General features: G+C 46.7%; 1 protein-coding gene across 1 annotated transcript in view; it reads left to right on the top strand.

Annotated features, from left to right (window-relative positions):
- Positions 1–1,921: 1,921 nt before the first annotated feature.
- The window catches only part of LOC135529087 (lipopolysaccharide-induced tumor necrosis factor-alpha factor homolog), a 39,251-nt gene continuing 22,514 nt past the window's right edge, over positions 1,922–18,658 (top strand). Inside the window, exons 1-4 of the mRNA XM_064957992.1 lie at positions 1,922–2,062; positions 2,195–2,273; positions 10,859–10,989; positions 11,122–11,200. The gene's annotated coding sequence lies outside the window, so the exon portion shown is untranslated. The remainder of the gene's footprint in view (positions 2,063–2,194; positions 2,274–10,858; positions 10,990–11,121; positions 11,201–18,658) is intronic.

The raw sequence follows: 18,658 nt of genomic DNA, 5'->3' as shown, positions 1-18,658 counted from the left end.
CTGTGTTCAGTGCTTCATTTGTACCAGAACGCATAAAACATCCCCTTTATAAGGAAGCATTGCATGCATATCAGTGCATTTGCATAGTGGCATAGAGCAGTACAGTAGAGGCACATACAGAAGTTGCACACATGGGGAACATTTTTATTAGCATAGGGTCTGGGAAAAAATGGTCCTTTAATAAACACATTTGATGTAATTATATGTCCTTTTACATGACTGGAGGCTGAGCAAAATCTTTTTTTCAGCACAAATGATGGAAATGACAGGCAACTTTGACACTGACAAACTGGGAATCGAAGTTCAATAAAAACAGTCTTGTCTTGAATCAATCAATAGCTCAGGCCTCTGTCTGTGGAGACTCACATATGAGGAGGAAATTATAGTCCTAAAAAATCTTTCCAGTTCCACTGACTCAGATCACTCTGGCGATGGCAGATGAGCTCATTCCAAAAGCATATCGCTCCTGTCCACAGCTCGTCTCATAGACTAGAAGTAAATAGCAAATGTAAATCCAGGACACTGAAATTAGTATGATATGTTACATTTGGTATGGTTACATAAGACAGAAGGTCCCACCATAACGCCTGTGCATTTTGGACTTCTAACCCCTTTTAAACTTTGTTTTAGCTACAGAAGTGTATCATTGGATTGATCAATATCTGTGCACGTGCTTAACAGAAAGGGTAGTCATTTTTCACATGTAATACATAGCAACGGGAAGTTTCCATACAAGTTGAGTAGTAGCAAAAAAATACAGGAAATTCACTGAGCAGCCCAACCCTAAATTTGACCTAAAACATCAATAGCAGTACCAGGTCCAGTAAGCTGAGTTTGCGGTAAAAGCCCTGTGCAATATCTCAAATTTAGGGTTAGGCTGTTCATTAGATGTTTTTCTCCTATTTCCATGCCATGGGACCATGTTAGATTGTGTTGAAGTTGTAGTGAATGAAATTAACTCTATTTGGAAAAACAAATGATGGGGAAGAGCCCCTAGGCCAGAACCCCCTAACCCACCCCCACATCTCCAATCAAAGTTATTCCCCTGTCTGTCACCATGTGCTGTGTCTAATGTTTATAATGTGGAGTCTTACACAGTCAGAGAATCCAAATATTAACAGATGCATGTTTTCCATTGTGTGCTGCTTTTTTGGCCAGGTCTGTCTTGTAAAACAGGTTTCTACTCTCAATGTGACTAAACTGGTAAAATAAAGGTTAAAAGAGAGAGAGAGACCAGGCACTTATAAATCATATTCACCATCCAGGAAGTTGAAAGTTACAACAGGCTGTGGAAATATTCATTTTATACTAATTTGTTTCTAGAATTAATATCTAGAATATGTCCAATATTTCTCAGACCTCTCATAGTAAATTAATTAGCTATTGATCGGCTGTTTTCTTGATGTTTCCACTCCTTCTCACAGTAAGATTTTTTCCCCTATTGACTAAAATAGGAGGTACATTTTTATAACTATTTAATATAAATGATTAATGAATAATTAACTGTATTATAATTTTATTATCCACCCTTTATGTAAGGATGACAATCCCTTAAATTGTTGATATTTCCATCTATTCTTACAATTATGTCATATAGACTATAGTCCATGATATTTCATGCCCAGTGTTAACTGTAGGATTAAGCTATGAGCACACGGAACCCTTTGTAAATAGCACCCTAAACAATGCATGCGTTTGTGTGACCACTGAAAGGTTGAGGTCGGGCATCATATGAGTTTGTGATGGGCGGGGATTCTCCTGAAAGCTAATGACGGAACAGTCAGCCCAAACTGCTTCGAAATACAATCAATTTTTCAAACACAATCATTATTTTTATGAATGTCTTACTCCCTCTCTCTCCTCTGCTTCCATTTATCTCTCCCCCTCCCTCTCTCTTCTGTTTCTCTTTCACTGAAACTGTATTGGAACAGGTTCTTTTGTTTGCATGTTCCTGTGGAACTCTTTCATTCCTTCAGCCTACAGTGGTATTTCAACACCTTCCTTTGATTGCAACCGCTTGAACAGCATCACAAAACACAGGAGGTCCCAATGCTAACGCAAAGTAAGAGTTTCAACAGTTAAACCATTTCCTGTAGTATCAGAAACTTTAGGAGGTCTTGGGAAGCTTGCTTTTACTCCTCCCTCTCATACACTCTCCTCCTCCCACCTCTACTTCTTCGCTCTTAAACCAAAGGTACCTCAGTCTGTCTTTTCTCCCAGGACCGGATAGTTCCAGGCCATCAGCCCAGTCGTCCACCCCAGGAATCCTTCAGGTATTTGGGCCAGGGATTAGAGATTCTCTCCTTAGGAGACCATGGACTGGGGGGATAAGGAGGAGAGGAGTATTATGCTCTGCAGTATGCGACGCCGTTCAGGTCACGGTCGTCTTGGTTATTTGACGCGTGAAATAGTCTTATTTGATTCATCAAATAGTGTTGTTTTATGTGTTCATTTTGACACACAAGACCTGATGGAAACCTCTACTTTACGCAGGTCTGCTCTATCCAGCCTGTAATGATTTCCATGTTCAGCTCTATGTTTCCATGTTCAGCTCTATGTTTCCATGTTCAGCTCTAGGTTGAGCAGGCAGTGTGAAGTAGAGCAGGCCAGACTCTAGTGGATGACATGAAAATTATGCATATTTGAAATGGCCAAAATATGGCATCCTGGTTTATTTTACTTCCATAGCAATTTCCTATTGTCTACTAGGGGCAACGCAAGCACCTATTACCAGCTAGTGGGCCTCGTTACAGATCTACGGCTCAGAGGATGTTGAGTTCAATCCCAGTGCTTGGCACTCAATTTAATATAGAGTTTTAAATGTTTTAGCATATGCCTATATATTTCTGCAACAACACACTCACTCATCACAAATGTTCAGCAAGCTAGTTACAGTGACTCCTATAGACATGATTGGCATCAGGAAAAGAGGGTAGGCTATCAGCTGATCGTTGATATTGATCATTGATGTAAATCTGCTAGTTAGCTAGCTCAATACTTTTTTTTTTTTACTGATTGTGATTAATCTTCAATGCTCTTAAATTATAACCTCATCATATTGCCATGATATATGGCTGGCTGGCCAAATAGAGAGAGGTTTGTGAGGATATTTTAGTATAGGGTGGTTAGCTAGAGTCTAGACTACCTGTGTTCAGCGCTTCATTTGTACCAGAACTCATAAAACATCCCCTTTATAAGGAAGCATTGCATGCATATCAGTGCATTTGCATAGTGGCATAGAGCAGTACAGTAGAGGCGCATACAGAAGTTGCACACACGGGAACATTTTTATTAGCATAGGGTCCGGGAAAAAATTGGCTTTTTATTACCACATTTGATGCAATTATATGTCTTTTTACATGGGTGGGTATAATTTGGGGAACGTTCCAGCAGGAATCTGTTCCAAAAACTTCGTAAATAACAAGGATGCCAACCAACAACGCGTACAGTTGTATAGCAGCAGAACAGGATACCGGGTAGGGAGTGGGCCATTTTGTTACGTTTTTCACTCACCAGGTTTATTCCGAAAAATGTCTGTCCTCACTCTGGGAGCCTATGGACAAACATTAAGAATAAGCTACGTGGTGAGTTGATCATGCTACTTTGTACGCGTTGTTTGTTGGCATCCTTGTTATTAACGAAGTTTTTGGAACAGATTCCTGTTGGAAAGTTCCACAAATTATACCCACCCCTTTTACATGACTGGAGGCTGAGCAAAATCTTTTTTTCAGCACAAATGATGGAAATGACAGGCAACTTTGACACTGACAAACTGGGAATCAAAGTTTAATAAAAACAGTCTTGTCTTGAATCAATCAATAGCTCAGGCCTCTGTCTGTGGAGACTCACATATGAGGAGGAAATTATAGTCCTAAAAAATCTTTCCAGTTCCACTGACTCAGATCACTCTGGCGATGGCAGATGAGCTCATTCCAAAAGCATATCGCTCCTGTCCACAGCTCGTCTCAAACTAGAAATAAATAGCAAATGTAAATCCAGGACACTGAAATTAGTATGATATGTAACCATACCAAATGTAACATAAGACAGAAGGTCCCACCATAACGCCTGTGCATTTTGGACTTCTAACCCCTTTTAAACTTTGTTTTAGCTACAGAAGTGTATCATTGGATTGATCAATATCTGTGCACGTGCTTAACAGAAAGGGTAGTCATTTTTCACATGTAATACATAGCAACGGGAAGTTTCCATACAAGTTGAGTAGTAGCAAAAAAATACAGGAAATTCACTGAGCAGCCCAACCCTAAATTTGACCTAAAACATCAATAGCAGTACCAGGTCCAGTAAGCGGTAAAAGCCCTGTGCAATATCTCAAATGTAGCGTTAGGCTGTTCATTAGATGTTTTTCTCCTATTTCCATGCCATGTGTCAGGACCCGGTTACGAACCTGGGTCTCCGGAGTGAGAAACAGTCACTTAACCAACTGAGCCACGAATAGTCAGCAGGACCCAGAAGATGAGGCAGACACAGCAGTACTTAAGACGGTGTATTTAATAAAGTAAAAAGGAGACGTCCTTCAATACAAAAACGGCAAATCCAAAAGGTGGTAGGAATAGCACAAAAAAGCCTCAAGAGATACTCAAAAACAAAAACAGAATTCCACAAGAGCATCCACCGGAATCGACAAGAATACACAGAACACTAGGGCTGGGTGCTAACATACAAACACAGAGCACAGAACTGAGGGAAACTAAGGGTTTAAATACAATCAGGGGAAACGAGGCACAGGTGCAAATAATAATGGGGAACAAGGGAAAAAACATAAGGTCAAAAAGCACAATGGGGGCATCTAGTGACCAAAACCCGGAACAACCCTGGCCAAATCCTGACAGAATGCCCCCCTAGGAACGGCTCCTGACGTTCCTACCAGCTCTCTCAGGGTGGAGGGCCCTGAACTGACGAATGAGGTCAGGGTCCAGGATGTCTTTGGCAGGAACCCAGGAGCGCTCCTCGGGACCGTAGCCTTCCCAGTCCACCAGATACTGCCAGGACCGCTGCACCCGGCGGGAATCCAGTATCCGATGGACGGTATAAGCCGGCTGGCCTCCAATGACACGAGGCGGAGGGGGAGGTCTGTCTGCCGGGACAAGAGGAGAAAAAACAACAGGTTTTAACAATGAAATGTGAAATGTGGGATTAATCTTAAGGGATCTGGGTAAGTGTAGGCGATAAGAAACTCGGTTAACTCTCCTGGCAACCTTGAATGGACCGATGTATTTTTGGGACAGCTTGCGAGACTCCACCCGTAGAGGTAAGTCTCTTGTGGAGAGCCAGACTCTCTGGCCGGGGCGCAGGGTAGGCCCAGGACGGCGACGTCTGTTGGCTTGTTGTTGGTACCTCTGTGAGGAACGCATAAGATTAAGACGGGTCTTCCTCCACATAAGCCGACAGCGTCTGACGAACTTGAAGGCTGAAGGCACTCTGACTTCTGCCTCCTGGTCCGGGAACAATGGAGGAGCATAGCCAAACTGACACTCGTGCGGGGACATACCAGTGGAGGAGGAGCGCAAGGTGTTGTGCGCGTATTCGGCCCAAACAATAAAGGATGACCATGTGGACGGGTTGTCACGAGTCATACATCGGAGGGTGGTTTCCAGCTCTTGATTCATCCTCTCTGTTTGGCCGTTGGACTCCGGATGGTACCCTGAAGATAGACTGGCAGAAGCCCCCATGAGTTGGCAGAAGGCCTTCCAAAACCTTGAGGCGAACTGGGGACCTCTGTCAGAAACCATATCTTGAGGAATGCCGAAGACTCGGAACACATGATTAATTACCAACTCAGCCGTTTCCTTGGCAGAAGGTAACTTAGTCAGAGGGACGAACCTGCCCGCATTTGAAAACCTGTCGATTATGACTAGGATAGTAGTATTGCCATGGGATGGAGGAAGTCCAGTAATAAAGTCCAATGAGATATGGGACCAGGGTCTGTGGGGAACAGGTAAAGGGTGAAGGAGTCCTTGAGGGCGGAGGTGAGAAGATTTGCCCTGGCAGCACACGGGACAGGCATTGACGAAAGTGGCAACGTCTTCTCTTATGGTAGGCCACCAGAACTTACGCTGGATGAACTCCAAGGTGCGACCTACGCCCGGATGACAGGTGAGGCGAGAGGAGTGCCCCCACAGAAGGACCTGAGTCCTCACTGCCTTGGGGACAAACAACCGATTGGCAGGACCTCCTTTCGGGTCCGGTTCGCTAGCTTGAGCACGTCTCACGGTATCCTCAACTTGCCACGAGATCGGAGCCACAATCTTAGCAGCAGGAAGGACAGGCATGTCCGTGTCATCTCGAATGGCAGGAGCGTAGACTCGGGACAGGGCATCCGGTTTGAGATTCTTCGACCCGGGCCGATAGGTGAGGATAAACTGGAATCGATTGAAGAAAAGAGACCATCTAGCTTGTCTAGAGTTCAACCGCTTCGCCTGCTGGATATACTCCAGATTTTTGTGGTCCGTAAGCACTTGAAACGGGTGAGAAGCCCCCTCGAGCCAGTGTCTCCATTCCTTCAATGCCATCTTAACCGCTAGGAGTTCACGATCCCCACATCGTAGTTCCTCTCAGTCGGGGTAAGCCGGTGTGAGAAGAAAGCGCACGGATGAAGCTTCTTGTCTTCACCCCTCTGAGACAGGACAGCTCCAACACCAACCTCTGATGCGTCTACCTCCACCACAAATGGTTCATCCGTAGTCGGTAGTATCAGGATGGGAGCAGAGAGAACGCGCTGCTTGAGTCCTTGGAAGGCCGTCTCAGCTTCTCTTCCCCACAAAAACCTTGCATTGCCACCCTTGGTTAAAGCTGAGAGAGGGGCTGCCACCAAGCTGAAGTTCTTGATGAACTTGCGGTAGAAGTTTGTGAAGCCCAGGAAACGCTGAACTTCCTTAACGGATTTGGGGGTGGGCCAATCCGCTACCGCCCCTACCTTCCTGGGGTCCATTTGGACTCGACCGGGTTCCACTACAAATCCCAGGAATTGTACTCGGGATGAATGGAATTCACATTTTTCCGGCTTAACGTACAGATGGCTGTCCAGGAGGCGTTTGAGTACTTGTCTGACATGCTTAGTGTGTTCTTGAAGGGAGCTCGAAAAGATGAGGATGTCATCCAAGTAAACGAACACAAATATGTTAAGCATATCCCTAAGCACATTGTTTATGAGCGCTTGGAACACCGCTGGGGCGTTGGTCAGGCCGAAGGGCATCACCAAGTATTCATAGTGACCAGTAGGCGTGTTGAAAGCGGTCTTCCACTCGTCACCAGGTCTGATCCGCACAAGATGGTATGCATTCCGCAGGTCAAGCTTAGTGAAAACAACTGCTTCCTGGAGCAGCTCGAAGGCTGTGGCCATAAGGGGTAGCGGGTAACGGTTACGGACGGTTATGGCATTGAGTCCCCGGTAGTCGATGCAAGGACGTAATCCACCGTCTTTCTTGGCCACAAAGAAAAACCCTGCTCCCGCCGGGGAGGTGGATGGACGCATGAGGCCTGCTTCCAGAGCGTCCTTGATGTAGTTATCCATAGCAGCTCGTTCGGGTGGAGATAGGGAAAAGATCCGACCCCTGAGAGGGCAAGTGCCCGGAAACAGGTCGATGGGGCAATCGTAAGGTCTATGGGGTGGTAGCATGGTGGCCCTCTGTTTGCTAAACACCAGTTTGAGGTCATGGTAACACTCGGGAACTCGGGTCAGGTCGATGGATTCTAAAGACTCGGGAGTAGAACTCGGGGAATTCTGGAAAATACAAGTAGCTTAGCACGTAGGACCCCACTGCTTGATAGTGCCCACAGACCAGTCGATGTGAGGGTTATGGCTGTGAAGCCAGGGGTATCCAAGGACGAGAGGGAACTCGGAACAGGAGATCAAATGAAAGTTCATCAATTCCTGGTGTTGTGAAACTGAAAGTCGCAAGGAGGTAGTGACATGAGTGACAAGTCCAGATCCCAAAGGGCTTCCATCCAATGTAGTGACCCTCATGGGTTCACTTAGAGGTTCAGAGGGAACGCCATTCTCCTTCGCCCAGACACCATCCATGAAGTTACCTGCGGCTCCAGAGTCTACCAAGGCTTGAAGGTGAAGCTTGTGGTTGTCCCAGGAGAGGGTGACTGGAATGAGCAGACGGGAGTTGGACGGATGGGAGGAGGTTATGTTTCCCGTTACAGTTCCCCCGGTCTGTACGGGACAGAGCGTTTCCCTGGAGCCCGGGACACGTGGAACGGAAATGGCCCGGTTTGCCGCAATATAGACAGCGTCGCTCCTCATCCGGCGGTCTCTCTCAGCCTGGGAGATGCGTCCAATCTGCATGGGTTCCGATGGAGCCAGCGAGGATAAAGGTGGGGACTCGGAGCTGGGACTGATAGGGGCTAGAGGTCTACGGTTGAGTTCTCTCTCTCTCAGACGCTGGTCAATGCGTGAGGCCAACTTGATCAGGGACTCGAGATTGTCCGGTGGTTCCCGAGTGGCCAGTTCATCTTGGATAGTGTCGGAAAGGCCTTTCAGAAAGCACACCGTGAGCGCCTCGTTGTTCCAGCCACTTGCTGCTGCCACCGTGCGGAACTGGATGGCATAGTCCGTCACGCTGCGCCAACCTTGGTGGAGAGTCAGGAGCTGTTTGGCTGAGTCAGAACCACTGCTTGGGCCTTGAAACACTCGTTTGAATTCCTCAGCAAAGGCAGAGTAGCTGGCACAGCAGGAACTATGGGCATCCCACACAGCAGTAGCCCAGGCCAGGGCTTTTTCCGACAGCAGGGTGATGATATAAGCGATCTTAGACCGGTCGGTGGGAAACGACGAGGGTTGTAGCTCAAAGGAGAGAGAACATTGGGTGAGAAATCCTTTACAAGCACTTGGATCACCTGAGAACCGTTGGGGAGGTGGAAGACGAGGTTCAGCCAGGGGGTTAACTGCCATGGGTACGTGAATCTGAGGTACTGGGACGGGAACTGTTGCCGGGGTAAGACGATCAGATATTTGCTTAATGGAAGTCAGCATCTCCGACAGAAGATGAGAATGCCTAGCCATTAAGGCCTCTTGCTGAACCAGGGCGGCTTCGTGGCGTTGGACAGTCTCCTGGTGGTGGGACAGCATGGCAAAAAGGTCCTGGGAACTGGCTGCCTCTGGGTTCATTTTTGGCTCTGTGTTTCTGTCAGGACCCGGTTACGAACCTGGGTCTCCGGAGTGAGAAACAGTCACTTAACCAACTGAGCCACGAATAGTCAGCAGGACCCAGAAGATGAGGCAGACACAGCAGTACTTAAGACGGTGTATTTAATAAAGTAAAAAGGAGACGTCCTTCAATACAAAAACGGCAAATCCAAAAGGTGGTAGGAATAGCACAAAAAGCCTCAAGAGATACTCAAAAACAAAAACAGAATTCCACAAGAGCATCCACCGGAATCGACAAGAATACACAGAACACTAGGGCTGGGTGCTAACATACAAACACAGAGCACAGAACTGAGGGAAACTAAGGGTTTAAATACAATCAGGGGAAACGAGGCACAGGATGGCAAATCCAAAAATCCAAAAGGTGGTAGGAATAGCACAAAAAAAGCCTCAAGAGATACTCAAAAACAAAAACAGAATTCCACAAGAGCATCCACCGGAATCGACATCGACAAGAATACACAGAACACTAGGGATGGGTGCTAACATACAAACACAGAGCACAGAACTGAGTGAAACTAAGGGTTTAGATACAATCAGGGGAAACGAGGCACAGGTGCAAATAATAATGGGGAACAAGGGAAAAAACATAAGGTCAAAAAGCACAATGGGGGCATCTAGTGACCAAAACCCGGAACAACCCTGGCCAAATCCTGACACCATGGGACCATGTTAGATTGTGTTGAAGTTGTAGTGAATGAAATTAACTCTATTTGGAAAAACAAATGATGGGGAAGAGCCCCCTAGGCCAGAACCCCCCTAACCCACCCCCCACATCTCCAATCAAAGTTATTCCCCTGTCTGTCACCATGTGCTGTGTCTAATGTTTATAATGTGGAGTCTTACACAGTCAGAGAATCCAAATATTAACAGATGCATGTTTTCCATTGTGTGCTGCTTTTTTGGCCAGGTCTGTCTTGTAAAACAGGTTTCTACTCTCAATGTGACTAAACTGGTAAAATAAAGGTTAAAAGAGAGAGAGAGACCAGGCACTTATAAATCATATTCACCATCCAGGAAGTTGAAAGTTACAACAGGCTGTGGAAATATTCATTTTATACTAATTTGTTTCTAGAATTAATATCTAGAATATGTCCAATATTTCTCAGACCTCTCATAGTAAATTAATTAGCTATTGATCGGCTGTTTTCTTGATGTTTCCACTCCTTCTCACAGTAAGATTTTTTCCCCTATTGACTAAAATAGGAGGTACATTTTTATAACTATTTAATATAAATGATTAATGAATAATTAACTGTATTATAATTTTATTATCCACCCTTTATGTAAGGATGACAATCCCTTAAATTGTTGATATTTCCATCTATTCTTACAATTATGTCATATAGACTATAGTCCATGATATTTCATGCCCAGTGTTAACTGTAGGATTAAGCTATGAGCACACGGAACCCTTTGTAAATAGCACCCTAAACAATGCATGCGTTTGTGTGACCACTGAAAGGTTGAGGTCGGGCATCATATGAGTTTGTGATGGGCGGGGATTCTCCTGAAAGCTAATGACGGAACAGTCAGCCCAAACTGCTTCGAAATACAATCAATTTTTCAAACACAATCATTATTTTTATGAATGTCTTACTCCCTCTCTCTCCTCTGCTTCCATTTATCTCTCCCCCTCCCTCTCTCTTCTGTTTCTCTTTCACTGAAACTGTATTGGAACAGGTTCTTTTGTTTGCATGTTCCTGTGGAACTCTTTCATTCCTTCAGCCTACAGTGGTATTTCAACACCTTCCTTTGATTGCAACCGCTTGAACAGCATCACAAAACACAGGAGGTCCCAATGCTAACGCAAAGTAAGAGTTTCAACAGTTAAACCATTTCCTGTAGTATCAGAAACTTTAGGAGGTCTTGGGAAGCTTGCTTTTACTCCTCCCTCTCATACACTCTCCTCCTCCCACCTCTACTTCTTCGCTCTTAAACCAAAGGTACCTCAGTCTGTCTTTTCTCCCAGGACCGGATAGTTCCAGGCCATCAGCCCAGTCGTCCACCCCAGGAATCCTTCAGGTATTTGGGCCAGGGATTAGAGATTCTCTCCTTAGGAGACCATGGACTGGGGGATAAGGAGGAGAGGAGTATTATGCTCTGCAGTATGCGACGCCGTTCAGGTCACGGTCGTCTTGGTTATTTGACGCGTGAAATAGTCTTATTTGATTCATCAAATAGTGTTGTTTTATGTGTTCATTTTGACACACAAGACCTGATGGAAACCTCTACTTTACGCAGGTCTGCTCTATCCAGCCTGTAATGATTTCCATGTTCAGCTCTATGTTTCCATGTTCAGCTCTATGTTTCCATGTTCAGCTCTAGGTTGAGCAGGCAGTGTGAAGTAGAGCAGGCCAGACTCTAGTGGATGACATGAAAATTATGCATATTTGAAATGGCCAAAATATGGCATCCTGGTTTATTTTACTTCCATAGCAATTTCCTATTGTCTACTAGGGGCAACGCAAGCACCTATTACCAGCTAGTGGGCCTCGTTACAGATCTACGGCTCAGAGGATGTTGAGTTCAATCCCAGTGCTTGGCACTCAATTTAATATAGAGTTTTAAATGTTTTAGCATATGCCTATATATTTCTGCAACAACACACTCACTCATCACAAATGTTCAGCAAGCTAGTTACAGTGACTCCTATAGACATGATTGGCATCAGGAAAAGAGGGTAGGCTATCAGCTGATCGTTGATATTGATCATTGATGTAAATCTGCTAGTTAGCTAGCTCAATACTTTTTTTTTTTTACTGATTGTGATTAATCTTCAATGCTCTTAAATTATAACCTCATCATATTGCCATGATATATGGCTGGCTGGCCAAATAGAGAGAGGTTTGTGAGGATATTTTAGTATAGGGTGGTTAGCTAGAGTCTAGACTACCTGTGTTCAGCGCTTCATTTGTACCAGAACTCATAAAACATCCCCTTTATAAGGAAGCATTGCATGCATATCAGTGCATTTGCATAGTGGCATAGAGCAGTACAGTAGAGGCGCATACAGAAGTTGCACACACGGGAACATTTTTATTAGCATAGGGTCCGGGAAAAAATTGGCTTTTTATTACCACATTTGATGCAATTATATGTCTTTTTACATGGGTGGGTATAATTTGGGGAACGTTCCAGCAGGAATCTGTTCCAAAAACTTCGTAAATAACAAGGATGCCAACCAACAACGCGTACAGTTGTATAGCAGCAGAACAGGATACCGGGTAGGGAGTGGGCCATTTTGTTACGTTTTTCACTCACCAGGTTTATTCCGAAAAATGTCTGTCCTCACTCTGGGAGCCTATGGACAAACATTAAGAATAAGCTACGTGGTGAGTTGATCATGCTACTTTGTACGCGTTGTTTGTTGGCATCCTTGTTATTAACGAAGTTTTTGGAACAGATTCCTGTTGGAAAGTTCCACAAATTATACCCACCCCTTTTACATGACTGGAGGCTGAGCAAAATCTTTTTTTCAGCACAAATGATGGAAATGACAGGCAACTTTGACACTGACAAACTGGGAATCAAAGTTTAATAAAAACAGTCTTGTCTTGAATCAATCAATAGCTCAGGCCTCTGTCTGTGGAGACTCACATATGAGGAGGAAATTATAGTCCTAAAAAATCTTTCCAGTTCCACTGACTCAGATCACTCTGGCGATGGCAGATGAGCTCATTCCAAAAGCATATCGCTCCTGTCCACAGCTCGTCTCAAACTAGAAATAAATAGCAAATGTAAATCCAGGACACTGAAATTAGTATGATATGTAACCATACCAAATGTAACATAAGACAGAAGGTCCCACCATAACGCCTGTGCATTTTGGACTTCTAACCCCTTTTAAACTTTGTTTTAGCTACAGAAGTGTATCATTGGATTGATCAATATCTGTGCACGTGCTTAACAGAAAGGGTAGTCATTTTTCACATGTAATACATAGCAACGGGAAGTTTCCATACAAGTTGAGTAGTAGCAAAAAAATACAGGAAATTCACTGAGCAGCCCAACCCTAAATTTGACCTAAAACATCAATAGCAGTACCAGGTCCAGTAAGCGGTAAAAGCCCTGTGCAATATCTCAAATGTAGCATTAGGCTGTTCATTAGATGTTTTTCTCCTATTTCCATGCCATGTGTCAGGACCCGGTTACGAACCTGGGTCTCCGGAGTGAGAAACAGTCACTTAACCAACTGAGCCACGAATAGTCAGCAGGACCCAGAAGATGAGGCAGACACAGCAGTACTTAAGACGGTGTATTTAATAAAGTAAAAAGGAGACGTCCTTCAATACAAAAACGGCAAATCCAAAAGGTGGTAGGAATAGCACAAAAAAGCCTCAAGAGATACTCAAAAACAAAAACAGAATTCCACAAGAGCATCCACCGGAATCGACAAGAATACACAGAACACTAGGGCTGGGTGCTAACATACAAACACAGAGCACAGAACTGAGGGAAACTAAGGGTTTAAATACAATCAGGGGAAACGAGGCACAGGTGCAAATAATAATGGGGAACAAGGGAAAAAACATAAGGTCAAAAAGCACAATGGGGGCATCTAGTGACCAAAACCCGGAACAACCCTGGCCAAATCCTGACAGAATGCCCCCCCTAGGAACGGCTCCTGACGTTCCTACCAGCTCTCTCAGGGTGGAGGGCCCTGAACTGACGAATGAGGTCAGGGTCCAGGATGTCTTTGGCAGGAACCCAGGAGCGCTCCTCGGGACCGTAGCCTTCCCAGTCCACCAGATACTGCCAGGACCGCTGCACCCGGCGGGAATCCAGTATCCGATGGACGGTATAAGCCGGCTGGCCTCCAATGACACGAGGCGGAGGGGGAGGTCTGTCTGCCGGGACAAGAGGAGAAAAAACAACAGGTTTTAACAATGAAATGTGAAATGTGGGATTAATCTTAAGGGATCTGGGTAAGTGTAGGCGATAAGAAACTCGGTTAACTCTCCTGGCAACCTTGAATGGACCGATGTATTTTTGGGACAGCTTGCGAGACTCCACCCGTAGAGGTAAGTCTCTTGTGGAGAGCCAGACTCTCTGGCCGGGCGCAGGGTAGGCCCAGGACGGCGACGTCTGTTGGCTTGTTGTTGGTACCTCTGTGAGGAACGCATAAGATTAAGACGGGTCTTCCTCCACATAAGCCGACAGCGTCTGACGAACTTGAAGGCTGAAGGCACTCTGACTTCTGCCTCCTGGTCCGGGAACAATGGAGGAGCATAGCCAAACTGACACTCGTGCGGGGACATACCAGTGGAGGAGGAGCGCAAGGTGTTGTGCGCGTATTCGGCCCAAACAATAAAGGATGACCATGTGGACGGGTTGTCACGAGTCATACATCGGAGGGTGGTTTCCAGCTCTTGATTCATCCTCTCTGTTTGGCCGTTGGACTCCGGATGGTACCCTGAAGATAGACTGGCAGAAGCCCCCATGAGTTGGCAGAAGGCCTTCCAAAACCTTGAGGCGAACTGGGGACCTCTGTCAGAAACCATATCTTGAGGAATGCCGAAGACTCGGAACACATGATTAATTACCAACTCAGCCGTTTCCTTGGCAGAAGGTAACTTAGTCAGAGGGACGAACCTGCCCGCATTTGAAAACCTGTCGATTATGACTAGGATAGTAGTATTGCCATGGGATGGAGGAAGTCCAGTAATAAAGTCCAATGAGATATGGGACCAGGGTCTGTGGGGAACAGGTAAAGGGTGAAGGAGTCCTTGAGGGCGGAGGTGAGAAGATTTGCCCTGGCAGCACACGGGACAGGCATTGACGAAAGTGGCAACGTCTTCTCTTATGGTAGGCCACCAGAACTTACGCTGGATGAACTCCAAGGTGCGACCTACGCCCGGATGACAGGTGAGGCGAGAGGAGTGCCCCCACAGAAGGACCTGAGTCCTCACTGCCTTGGGGACAAACAACCGATTGGCAGGACCTCCTTTCGGGTCCGGTTCGCTAGCTTGAGCACGTCTCACGGTATCCTCAACTTGCCACGAGATCGGAGCCACAATCTTAGCAGCAGGAAGGACAGGCATGTCCGTGTCATCTCGAATGGCAGGAGCGTAGACTCGGGACAGGGCATCCGGTTTGAGATTCTTCGACCCAGGCCGATAGGTGAGGATAAACTGGAATCGATTGAAGAAAAGAGACCATCTAGCTTGTCTAGAGTTCAACCGCTTCGCCTGCTGGATATACTCCAGATTTTTGTGGTCCGTAAGCACTTGAAACGGGTGAGAAGCCCCCTCGAGCCAGTGTCTCCATTCCTTCAATGCCATCTTAACCGCTAGGAGTTCACGATCCCCCACATCGTAGTTCCTCTCAGTCGGGGTAAGCCGGTGTGAGAAGAAAGCGCACGGATGAAGCTTCTTGTCTTCACCCCTCTGAGACAGGACAGCTCCAACACCAACCTCTGATGCGTCTACCTCCACCACAAATGGTTCATCCGTAGTCGGTAGTATCAGGATGGGAGCAGAGAGAACGCGCTGCTTGAGTCCTTGGAAGGCCGTCTCAGCTTCTCTTCCCCACAAAAACCTTGCATTGCCACCCTTGGTTAAAGCTGAGAGAGGGGCTGCCACCAAGCTGAAGTTCTTGATGAACTTGCGGTAGAAGTTTGTGAAGCCCAGGAAACGCTGAACTTCCTTAACGGATTTGGGGGTGGGCCAATCCGCTACCGCCCCTACCTTCCTGGGGTCCATTTGGACTCGACCGGGTTCCACTACAAATCCCAGGAATTGTACTCGGGATGAATGGAATTCACATTTTTCCGGCTTAACGTACAGATGGCTGTCCAGGAGGCGTTTGAGTACTTGTCTGACATGCTTAGTGTGTTCTTGAAGGGAGCTCGAAAAGATGAGGATGTCATCCAAGTAAACGAACACAAATATGTTAAGCATATCCCTAAGCACATTGTTTATGAGCGCTTGGAACACCGCTGGGGCGTTGGTCAGGCCGAAGGGCATCACCAAGTATTCATAGTGACCAGTAGGCGTGTTGAAAGCGGTCTTCCACTCGTCACCAGGTCTGATCCGCACAAGATGGTATGCATTCCGCAGGTCAAGCTTAGTGAAAACAACTGCTTCCTGGAGCAGCTCGAAGGCTGTGGCCATAAGGGGTAGCGGGTAACGGTTACGGACGGTTATGGCATTGAGTCCCCGGTAGTCGATGCAAGGACGTAATCCACCGTCTTTCTTGGCCACAAAGAAAAACCCTGCTCCCGCCGGGGAGGTGGATGGACGCATGAGGCCTGCTTCCAGAGCGTCCTTGATGTAGTTATCCATAGCAGCTCGTTCGGGTGGAGATAGGGAAAAGATCCGACCCCTGAGAGGGCAAGTGCCCGGAAACAGGTCGATGGGGCAATCGTAAGGTCTATGGGGTGGTAGCATGGTGGCCCTCTGTTTGCTAAACACCAGTTTGAGGTCATGGTAACACTCGGGAACTCGGGTCAGGTCGATGGATTCTAAAGACTCGGGAGTAGAACTCGGGGAATTCTGGAAAATACAAGTAGCTTAGCACGTAGGACCCCACTGCTTGATAGTGCCCACAGACCAGTCGATGTGAGGGTTATGGCTGTGAAGCCAGGGGTATCCAAGGACGAGAGGGAACTCGGAACAGGAGATCAAATGAAAGTTCATCAATTCCTGGTGTTGTGAAACTGAAAGTCGCAAGGAGGTAGTGACATGAGTGACAAGTCCAGATCCCAAAGGGCTTCCATCCAATGTAGTGACCCTCATGGGTTCACTTAGAGGTTCAGAGGAACGCCATTCTCCTTCGCCCAGACACCATCCATGAAGTTACCTGCGGCTCCAGAGTCTACCAAGGCTTGAAGGTGAAGCTTGTGGTTGTCCCAGGAGAGGGTGACTGGAATGAGCAGACGGGAGTTGGACGGATGGGAGGAGGTTATGTTTCCCGTTACAGTTCCCCCGGTCTGTACGGGACAGAGCGTTTCCCTGGAGCCCGGGACACGTGGAACGGAAATGGCCCGGTTTGCCGCAATATAGACAGCGTCGCTCCCTCATCCGGCGGTCTCTCTCAGCCTGGGAGATGCGTCCAATCTGCATGGGTTCCGATGGAGCCAGCGAGGATAAAGGTGGGGACTCGGAGCTGGGACTGATAGGGGCTAGAGGTCTACGGTTGAGTTCTCTCTCTCTCAGACGCTGGTCAATGCGTGAGGCCAACTTGATCAGGGACTCGAGATTGTCCGGTGGTTCCCGAGTGGCCAGTTCATCTTGGATAGTGTCGGAAAGGCCTTTCAGAAAGCACACCGTGAGCGCCTCGTTGTTCCAGCCACTTGCTGCTGCCACCGTGCGGAACTGGATGGCATAGTCCGTCACGCTGCGCCAACCTTGGTGGAGAGTCAGGAGCTGTTTGGCTGAGTCAGAACCACTGCTTGGGCCTTGAAACACTCGTTTGAATTCCTCAGCAAAGGCAGAGTAGCTGGCACAGCAGGAACTATGGGCATCCCACACAGCAGTAGCCCAGGCCAGGGCTTTTTCCGACAGCAGGGTGATGATATAAGCGATCTTAGACCGGTCGGTGGGAAACGACGAGGGTTGTAGCTCAAAGGAGAGAGAACATTGGGTGAGAAATCCTTTACAAGCACTTGGATCACCTGAGAACCGTTGGGGAGGTGGAAGACGAGGTTCAGCCAGGGGGTTAACTGCCATGGGTACGTGAATCTGAGGTACTGGGACGGGAACTGTTGCCGGGGTAAGACGATCAGATATTTGCTTAATGGAAGTCAGCATCTCCGACAGAAGATGAGAATGCCTAGCCATTAAGGCCTCTTGCTGAACCAGGGCGGCTTCGTGGCGTTGGACAGTCTCCTGGTGGTGGGACAGCATGGCAAAAAGGTCCTGGGAACTGGCTGCCTCTGGGTTCATTTTTGGCTCTGTGTTTCTGTCAGGACCCGGTTACGAACCTGGGTCTCCGGAGTGAGAAACAGTCACTTAACCAACTGAGCCACGAATAGTCAGCAGGACCCAGAAGATGAGGCAGACACAGCAGTACTTAAGACGGTGTATTTAATAAAGTAAAAAGGAGACGTCCTTCAATACAAAAACGGCAAATCCAAAAGGTGGTAGGAATAGCACAAAAAAGCCTCAAGAGATACTCAAAAACAAAAACAGAATTCCACAAGAGCATCCACCGGAATCGACAAGAATACACAGAACACTAGGGCTGGGTGCTAACATACAAACACAGAGCACAGAACTGAGGGAAACTAAGGGTTTAAATACAATCAGGGAAAACGAGGCACAGGATGGCAAATCCAAAAATCCAAAAGGTGGTAGGAATAGCACAAAAAAAGCCTCAAGAGATACTCAAAAACAAAAACAGAATTCCACAAGAGCATCCACCGGAATCGACATCGACAAGAATACACAGAACACTAGGGATGGGTGCTAACATACAAACACAGAGCACAGAACTGAGTGAAACTAAGGGTTTAGATACAATCAGGGGAAACGAGGCACA

This window comes from Oncorhynchus masou, unplaced genomic scaffold, assembly GCF_036934945.1.
Source record: "Oncorhynchus masou masou isolate Uvic2021 unplaced genomic scaffold, UVic_Omas_1.1 unplaced_scaffold_1089, whole genome shotgun sequence".
Classification (NCBI taxonomy): Eukaryota; Metazoa; Chordata; class Actinopteri; order Salmoniformes; family Salmonidae; genus Oncorhynchus; species Oncorhynchus masou.
The sequence above is the reverse complement of the archived record's forward strand: the minus strand, read 5'-3'. Positions and strand labels throughout refer to the sequence as shown.